General features: G+C 39.0%; 1 long non-coding RNA gene across 1 annotated transcript; it reads left to right on the forward strand.

Annotated features, from left to right (window-relative positions):
• The first annotated feature begins 4,253 nt into the window (after positions 1–4,253).
• On the forward strand, positions 4,254–9,689 carry LOC146767799 (uncharacterized). The gene is made up of 3 exons (XR_014953587.1): positions 4,254–4,322; positions 9,042–9,193; positions 9,566–9,689. It is a non-coding gene; the product is annotated as an uncharacterized LOC146767799 (long non-coding RNA).
• Positions 9,690–9,994: the final 305 nt, after the last annotated feature.

The raw sequence follows: 9,994 nt of genomic DNA on the forward strand, positions 1-9,994 counted from the left end.
TCCTGTGGATGCTGCAAAATCTCAGCTTCCACAAGGAAAAGAAATGAGACAAGCATTATTTCAGCAACACTGGCATCAGACCAACAATAATATGTCCATAGTTCCCAGTGACCTCTCAGCCAGTTCCAAACTAAGATGATTTTGTATTACTCCTTTCTCAGGTATCATTGACAAACAATGCAAAGAAAAGGCAGGAATTTAACTTTGGGAATGACCTTGTCATTGAAATGTGAAATAGAGGCTACTTATCTAACATTTGCTTTACAGGGCTGTGGTAGGACTGATACTTAGAAAATGGGATAAAGCAGGGGCTAGAATTTGTGGGTTTGTATTTGAACATTGCTTCTAACTTTGGAGCTTTAGACAACTTTTATTCTGTTTCTGGAGTGCTGGGAAGTGTTCTGTGGATGCCATGAGTGAACAGTGCTTTTGATATTAAACATTTATTGCCTATCTTCTATGTTTGCAAGCATCCAGATCAATGACTTAAGCTATTCCCACCATATCTATGTTTCTATCAACTGCTTTTTTCTTTTCTTTCAGAGAAGACACCTGAACTATGGTTTCAAATAAGGAAGCTTTCTGTTGAAAAATGCATTAAGAAAACTAAAAAGCTGTTGTGCAAGGGAAATTCTTCTGACACAGGGAGGGAGCCATGGACAACATCATGAGGAAACCTATGATTTGAGTGTCACACAAGTTGCAGAAGACATTTGTTGGGAAAGCAAGGCAAACTAAGGCAAAGCATCTCCAATTATCCTTCCAACAACTGCCAAATGCAACAGAGAGCGGAATCTTTAAATAAAGTGTGCAGACACTTTCTCCAGAACGAACACGAAGCTGCATTCCAGACTATCACAACTGTAGATGCTAACAAGCCATGGAACTTCCAAGAAGAGAGAAAATGCACATCAAAATTAAAGCATCCTGCAAGTTCAAGGAGTTTATTTTTCCAAATGGGAGGATTCTTTCCACAAAAAATTTGTCCAGTCTTGATCTATGTCTAGTAATATTTATATCTCTATTTTCAAATAATAAAACTAAATGAAATAACACAAGACTTAACTACAGACATGATCAATTGTATTTGATACCGATGACAACACCTATATTGCAAATGTGTAAGTGTCCTTCCCTCATTCTTGCTCTTCAGTGGTCTTCTGATAATGTATAAATCCTGTTAGCTCACGAAGACACCCCTGCCCATATCCTCCCCGTGTCAGCCAGCTCAGGCAGCTGGCAGCTGCGCAATGAAAAGGAAATGAAATTTTCCTGTTAGCAGCCTCCTCCAATTTGGGTAAACAGGGACAGGCATTGCATCTGCCTGCAGTACTCTCAGGCCTTCTCATATGTTAAAATACTTTCTTACAGAGACTGGTTAAATGTGACTCTTAGTAGATGGGTAAAACCATGATTCAGACTGTGTGGCTGGACCTTTAACATATTCTTTTTGACTACTTTAGAAGTTTCTTGGTATTCAGATCTCTATCACTAGCTGTAAAAAGACAGGAAAAGAAAGGATACATTTGCTGAAGTTCAGCCCCTAAAAAAATAATCTATAAGACCAAGCAGCATGTTTTTGGAGTATACTTATACAGTTCAGAAAAAAATAATCTCTTCATACCAGGATGAGAGTGGTAATGTTAAACTTGGAATAATTCATTTAAACTACAACTCAAGAATCATTTGAAGTAATTTGTAACTGAAAAGAAAGTTTAACATTGCCCTTTCAGTTAAGAAGTATGTAAGAGAAAAGTAAAATATGAACCAAATAAAGTGGAGTGCTTTTTCTTTTTTTTAGGGCTTGCATAATAAATAATAGTGTTAGAAATATTTATGCAACTAGGTCTTTCCTGTTTGGATCTCACTGAACAAAATATTGCCACCTTCCAAACAAATTATTTCTTTTGTATTACATTTATTTAATCTGTCCTTGGTTAAAACATTTTAGCTTAAAGTCGAGTCATGATCACGAGTACATCTGCTAAAATGTAGTGTTGGAATACTTTGCTCAAACTCCTTTAAGCTACTATGAATTTATTTCAGATCAAATAAGATCAAGATCTCTAATCATAATATCATAATATCTTTTATAATGTAAATTCAGTTGATAATATAATGATGTGATTACACCACTCATGACAGTTTGGCCTCAAGTAAAATTTTACTTAAAAACAAAAAGAAACAAGTCTCAGCTGTGGATTTGATTGTAGGTGCTGCTCTCCTATGTCTGTTCACTGAAATCATATTCTGGATCTGGGATTTTTTAAAAAATGTCCTTTGTCCACAACCATTAATCTAATGGCAAATCAGCTTCAAAAGTGGCAGTCAGCTATAGGGAAGAAGAAGGAAAGGAAAAGATTTTTAGGTTTTAACATGCTTCTTTCTATATAGTTATCTAATTATCTTTCAAATAGCCCTCTGCATTTTTTGTTTCCACACAAGATATGACCAACTCACACTGTAACATTTTTCAAGGTAGCATTTTAAGAAACTAAAATATTTTTGCTGTTAAAATCTTTCTCAACCCAATTTTCCACCCCCTGTAATTATCTTCAAAACTCCTCATTCTGAAGGATTGTACCCTTACACGTATTTCAGCCATTATTAACCACACTGTCGTTATCCATGCTGACATCGTGGCTTCAGGCAGTGCTAAGGGCCTGCATAATCTTGTTTTCAGAGGCTTCTGCTGCCTCTGTGAGTGACAGGAGGGAAGGAGAAGGCAGGTAAGATCCAGAATTTCTTCGAAGATGAAAGCTCTAGAAAGTGTGCGGTAATCCAGCATCTGCTCTCTGCTGCCGGAGCTGCGGAGCCGCGCTGCTGCTGCGCCATCTGCCAGGCGGCCGGGGAGGAGGGGATGGAGGGGAGGCGGCTGCTCCTGCGCCAGCCGCCCTCATTAAGGCTGTCTGTGTGTTTGTGTTTGTTGTGCAGCAGGGAAAAAATGATTGCACACTCCGAGCTTGGGCAATGCCACGTGGGATGTGTCAGAGGAGAATGCGGGTCACTTTACCTGCTCCCTCCTGGAGAAAGCACAGAGAATAAATAAAGAAAGCAAAAGGCCACACAGTGATTAACATACAAATAGCATCCATGCTTCATGTGCAATTCACTCCAAAGTCACACACCGTTCTGATTTTACACTAGCAGGTACTCAAAGCAGCATTAATGTAACACTGAGCTTTAAAGGAGTTTTGGTTTGCTCAGTTGCAGTGACACAGACCTCTGCACCACCAGGAAACAGTCTCAGAGGGAGGCATGAGGTCTTCATGCAGTTTACCAAGGTTTAGCCCAGGAAAATTAGTGGTGATTCCTGTACCACTTGATAGCTTATCTTTTTATTAGGACAGAAAATAAATAGTTTTCCTGTATATATTATTAAGGCATTGCCTATTTCATCCTCATGTCCAAAGTCTTTCAGCCTCCATGTGCAGTGATTGTATAAAGTGTTCATGTGCAGGGGCAAATCTTTTGGATCAATCCTGGCAGAATCTCTAGCCCCCAAGTCATGCAATGAAGAGGTACCAAAACAAAACAAAACAAAACAAAAAAAAAAAAAACAACAAACAAACAAACAAACAAAAACAAAACAAAAAAAAAACAACCAACAACCAAAACAAAAAACAACCACAAACCACCCCCTCCCAAAAAAAACCCAAAAAACCCAAAAACAGCAACCAAACCAAACCAATAAAAAAAAACCATAAAAACCCCCCATGCAAACAGGAAGGATTTATTTGTCAGCAGGAACGATCCAGGAACCCACACAAAATATACAGATCTGTGCTAACGTCTATCTTCTTGAAGGAGGTATTTTAAATTAGCAGACTTTATTGGATCATTGATATAAATTGTTCCACACCAGAATGAAATGATTCTAAATTTTCTCTAAATCAGAGAGAATTATTTCAAATGTTTTCTGGAAGTTTTGGCAATTCCAGTGACTGGTATCTGAACCAGCAATCAGACTCAGGCACATGGAGAGCCTGATGTGACAACTGGAGGAAGTGGACTTCAGAACTGTATGCCCTGAAGTCCAGACATGCAATTGCTGCTCATGGTAACAATTCAGAATCTGGAGGCAAACTAGCTACCAGTCAAGAGTAGTGGTAGTTGAAAAAGCATCCTCCTCGTCCAGGACACCCAGCTGCATGTTTCCTAGCTGGAGAGAAGGCTGTACTGAGGCTGGTTCATGAAGTTGCAGCCATGCCAGTAAGGGTGCGTGTACCAGCGGGCGCTGCAGTTCGTACAGCGAGCAGCCCTTGAACAGCAGGGAGGGAATTCACGGAATTCACTACAGCGGCTCCGCCAGGAGGCTCGAGGTGAGTGAGAGTGGAAAGTGCCCTGACATCCCTGTGAGCTGATGCACGTGGGTGGCATCTCCGTCCTGTTTCGATGCAAGAGCAAAGCAGAAAATCAGGCAAGGCTTAATGAGGCAAGGGTTTTCACTTTCCTTTCCCCTGCTCTGCGCCGAGCAGCCAGCGCGGCCGTCACACAGCGCAGCCACCGCTCGCTGCCCGCCGCGCACATCAGGTGAGCGGGCTGGGCTCTGCCTCCTCTCGCCATTTGCTGTCATCACTCGGGGCGGGGAAAGAGCGGCATGGAATAGGAAGACTTTCTGCCTTCTGGGGCTGACAGCCCTGACAATCTGGCCCCATACTTACAGAAACACAAGGCGTTCAATTGTATGTCATTTTGATGTTTCTGAATAGCATCTCTCTGGAGATGAAATAGTAATCATCACCAGAGCTACAGATTAGCAGCTGATAGAAAAAATAGGCATATCATTAAGCTTGCACGCTTCCTTGTTATCTCACCACTTCTCATTCAACCCTTGTCTGCAAACAGAAGAAGGGAATCCCTGCACGGCTGCGCTGCTGGGTTTGCATATAATCAGGTGTCGAAGCCTGCCTTGCTTAGACCTTTTGTTCAGCTGCGATCCCTACTGGATTTTTTCCTAAGATTTGTGCTTTCACCTCTGGATAATAACAAATAGCTCTTTGTCTCTTTAGGTTTGTTCATATAACTTGTATTACTATATTGACAATGTAATAAAAAGATATACAAAGAACCCTCTTGTTTTCCCCAGCTACAGCAAAAGCGGTGACAATTATTTCTGATGTGAAGCAGGATCTGAGACTCCAGTGGGTAAATGTGAAAAAAATTTAATTTTTGAAATTCAGTTGTAGGAACAGAATAAATATCAGTTAAGCCTTATGAAGATATACTTCATAGTATAGGGCCTTTAGTAAGGCCCTTGTTGTTAGGGCATTTATCAGGTGATATAGTGGTTAAAATTAATATTTTTAAAGATATATTGATTGCAGCAGTGATGACATTTTGAAAAGTGAAACAAAACCTAATTGACTTACAGTAAGTTTCTCAATGGAGCATGATTGTAAAAATAGGATATTAGAATGTTGCAAACACTTTTATTGAAAAGGTTGGTGTTAAATGTGATTTTGAATTTTATTTTGTGAGGGAGGAACATCAGTCTTGGTTCTGAGGATAGTTGTATGCTTTTAATATCTCTTAGCAAAGACCCCAGATCCTTTTTGCTGCCCTAGTAATTTCTCACAAGCAGTGCTCACAAAAAGTGCAGAATCCTGTCTCTGGTAGGATGTGAGGCCTCAGTGCAGCACAGGATGTCCTTTCTGCCATCTGAAGAAGAATCTCTCTCCCCTTCTCTGTTTCAGTTATAGCCTACCCTGGTCTAAGTTTTGCCTGAATCTTTCCTTCTCATACCTTTGCTGTGCTTCTCACTCTAACACATAGGTACACCCACTCCATCATACTCAGGAAAGTTGTCTTTCCAAATAGGTCAAATTTCTAAGTATATGCACATATGCCTTTAAATTCCGGTGGTGATGTACACTTGTATTTTTGTCTTAAAAATTACTGGGGCTTCTCAGGAGGAGCCTAAAGTAGAGACAACTGTTAATCTCATCAAATCCAGCCTACCTCAGTGTGGTACCTGGTAAGGAAAAGTTCTGTGAAGCTGGGTAGAAAATTGTCCTTGTTAAAAAAATAAAAAGGAAAAAAAAAGGAAAAAAAGAAGAAAAAAAAGAAAAGAAAAAAAAGAGCGTGAGCTAGACTTAGTAAATCAAAGGCAATATTGCTGACATGTAAGAGTTCATATTTCCTTTTAATGAGAGAATATGGAATTCAGTTGTTTGGAAATCTGTTGCTGGTTCTGTTGTGGACTCATAACCAAGGACAGTTTTAAGAAGCTCTGAAAATCCTAAATAATATTTACCTGCATCTCAAAAGTACTGTGAAACATAGCCACCACTATGAAACACTTCCAGATAATCAAATGGAACACTTGCATTTCAGTGAAAAATTTGGTTTCACTGGTACCAGTGGTAAGTCTGCCATTAAGTTTGTGGGGTTAAAACTGACTCCCTTTGTTGCTGTGGTGATGAGGACAAGAAGAGAATTTGGTGCTCTGTTGTTTGAGGCATGTCAAGAACTTAAAAGAGTCATCAGCTCCCAGGTTTGTGCTGTGAAGAGGAACTTCTGAAATGTTAAATTTTATGTTTTCCCTCCCAAACATATTTTTTTTTTGTGAGGCAGTGCTATTATTGGAGACAAATTCCATGGAACTCAGCTTGTACAACTGGTGTTTGTACATCAAACGTTTAAAAAAATGATCAGGGGATGAAGAATGGTATGCATTGATGCCTCATGTAATTTTTAAGTATCTAGTATTGCTGGCCTTGAAAATTATTTCTTTTACACTGTTTTAACTCTTACTATTTTTTTTTTTAGTCTCTTAAGTCATCCACTACTTTTATTTTTAGAGGATTCACTTCAGGAAGAGAGAAGTTCACCATAAAAAAATACATATAGGGACCCCTTAGTATTGTACAAGCTAAATTCACTTTCCTCATTATGTTGGCATAATTCAAAGAGATTCAACTCAACAACTTGCCAGTTTGACACTCACAAGCCAATCCTTAAATTACAAATCTAGTTCATCATTGATGATTATTATTAAATTATACACTTCACAGAAAGGTCTGTAAATTCAGACAAAATGAAAAAAACCTAAAAAACCCCAAACCAACTAGTTTTCAGATGATATGCATATTATGTGGAGGTCAAACACTGTTGCTAATGCAGGCAATTTTAATGTTTGTGGCACATTTCAGCATTCTGAATAAATGTATTTTTATATTTTCAAAATTTAGAGAGTTTCTCCAAAGTGTTTGGAAGAAAATTAAAAAGATTAAAATAATCTGTGAGCTCTATTTGTTGCTATAAACTTTAACTAGAGTCAGACTTTTAATGGATGTGTCTTGGGTTGGTTTCATTGTTCATCGGGGGTTTTTGTTTGTTTGTTTTTGGATTTTGTTGTTTTGATTGTTTTTGTTTTGGTTTGGGTTTTTTGTTGGCCTTTTTTAGGAAATGGTGAATTATATGAAACTTTAGCTGGAAATTACTTATCTCAATCATCATTTGGCTTGAATTCATTTAAATACCTTCAGCTGGAAAAAGCCCGCAGCCAAATAAATATGGGATCATAATCCACAATCCTTATGAAGCGCTGTTTCCAATTGTCAGAGGCTTGGAGATCCCCAGAGTTCATGGTGGCCTTGGCGGAGAGGCACAGCCTTCTGCCCTGCAGGGTGGGCTGCAGGGAGGTGCTTGCAGCTGGAGCTGCTCCAGGATCTATGGGTGGGGATCTGCTGGGTCAAGGTGCCCTTGACCTGCCAGGTGCCCATCGGGGCCTGATGCAACTCCCAAGATCTGGTGAGGGCTTCCTCCCTCCCTTCTGCTGGTGCTGCCCAGTGTTCCGGGCAACACAGATATTTCCCAAGCAACATGTGTCTCCTCTGAGAGCCCAAGTTGCACAGTCACTTTCCCAGACCATGGGAGGCCCAGAAACTGGGCTCCTGACAGCTTTTCGAGAGAATGCACCTGCTATTTCTGATTAGTATGTAAGCTCTCAGAGCTATGCCTTATTTAATTAATTTTGGCAGCTAACAGAAATGACTAAATTAAAAAATGGGGAAATCAACACATCGTTTCTGCAAATCTATTGACTGATTACCCTGAATAAATGAGTTGCAAAGTGAGTTTCAGCTTCAGGGAGGATATGTTAGGTGACTTTTAGACCTCATGATTCAAACTGAAACTCAAGTTGTGATGGATGAATTTCTGTGTGAAGCAGAGATTAGCATTTTATTATTTTATTTGATTGTAATCCTTTTGAACACAAAACCAAGCTGCCCAGAGATGTGGTGTTTCCATTCTTGGAATCACTCAAAATGAGACTGGACATGGTCCTAAGCCAGCTCCCCAACAGACTCTGCTAGACCAACTCCATGGGTCCCTTCCAGTCTGAAGTACTTGATGATTCAGTGAGTGCACTGCTTAGCACAGGGTTAGTTGGCAAGGCAGTGTTAGATCAAAGGTTGGGCTTGATGATCTAGAAGGTCTTGTCCAACCTTAATGATTCTGTGGTTCTGTGCTTAAGAAGAGAAAAAAAATTTCAATGACAGTTGTTTAAAATACTAAACTTAAAGACCCTGAGTGCATTTTTGATATGACAGTGAGTGAGAAAGTAGTTGCTGGGCCAGACTTTGTAATATTTAATATTGCAAATATAGAATAGGGAGCTATTTTCTGGCTCAGAGCTATCCTGTGCCCTGCAAGTGTACGTAGAAGACTTCAATGATGATTTCCCTACATGCTACTGCCAAATTGATAATGTTTATCAAACGTTTTCTTCAGATGTGATTTCTTGTTATTAATAGCATGTGACTATTAAGTGCATGAAGAATTTAATGTTCTAATTGAACTCAGAGTGTACTCAGGTCACAAGTTGATTTCAGCAGTTTTGTAATGCCTTATCACGTTGTTAATTCCCTGCTATTAATGGTAAGCTTGTGCACTAAGTCCTAATATGATCTTGCATGGTTTATTCAGCATTTGTAAAACACAATAAATGCAAGTAGGTGCTTGGCAGGGAGAGATCTGTCAACAATGCAGTGTTATTGATTTGTAATATAAAATAACATTCCATTTTCATAAAGTTTTGCCAGTGAAAAAAGTTAACACAGAAGAATATGGTTTGTCATTTTTGATACTTGGCTTCATCTCTTGCTAGAATGTCTCCACAATGACTCAATTCAAATGTTTGATTTGTTCCTTTCAAATTTTGGATGAAGATGCAGTTACCTTGAAGGTAAGAAGCTATCACCAAGAGGATATAACTCATTGAGGGGTGTATTTTTATGCAAAATAGGTAATTCTGATAAGGTATGATTCCTTTTTCTTGGCTCCAGCAATAGAAAATTGGTCGCATGCAGTTCTTGTATTGCTACTGGAGAGAAACAGGTGCCTGTGCAAGGTCATATTAGGTATCTAGGGTGACAAAAAGTAGTTCTGGAGATGTTTCTTCCTCTCTAATGGCCTAAAGAACAACAGCTTGGGCAAGGAAACTACTTCTGAGCATGTTAAGTTAAATGAGGTAAAACACACACCTGGACATTAAAACACTGATTTTTGTTCTTGGAATTTTGTCCCAAAATAAGCCCTGCCTCTTCATGATTTTTAGGCCAATTACAGAATCATAGAAAAGAACCTGAACTGGAAGGGGCCTTTAAATTTCAACTGGTTCAATACTCTTTTCACATCAAGACATGCAATTGAAAGTAAATGGTATACAGGTTTTAATCTGGTAAGTACCTATTATACTGTTCTTTCATTGAATATATGTGCTTATCCAATTTTAGGTTTCTTGGGACATATCTTCATGGCTTTTATGTGATTAAAAAATCCTTGTGCATTTTTATGTCTAAAAGCAGTATATACTGCTTTATACAGTACTTAGTTTCTTGAACAGGATGTTTTTAAAATTCAGATAGGAAATGGACGATGTAAAGGGAAAAGGAAAATGGAGGAAAGTTTACACCTCAGGCTCTTTATCATGGATTATTCCAGTTGTTGTTAGCATGAACACTGCTTTAGCAACAAGCACATCAGA

Source organism: Lonchura striata, chromosome 3 (assembly GCF_050655825.1).
Source record: "Lonchura striata isolate lonStrDom1 chromosome 3, ASM5065582v1, whole genome shotgun sequence".
Classification (NCBI taxonomy): Eukaryota; Metazoa; Chordata; class Aves; order Passeriformes; family Estrildidae; genus Lonchura; species Lonchura striata.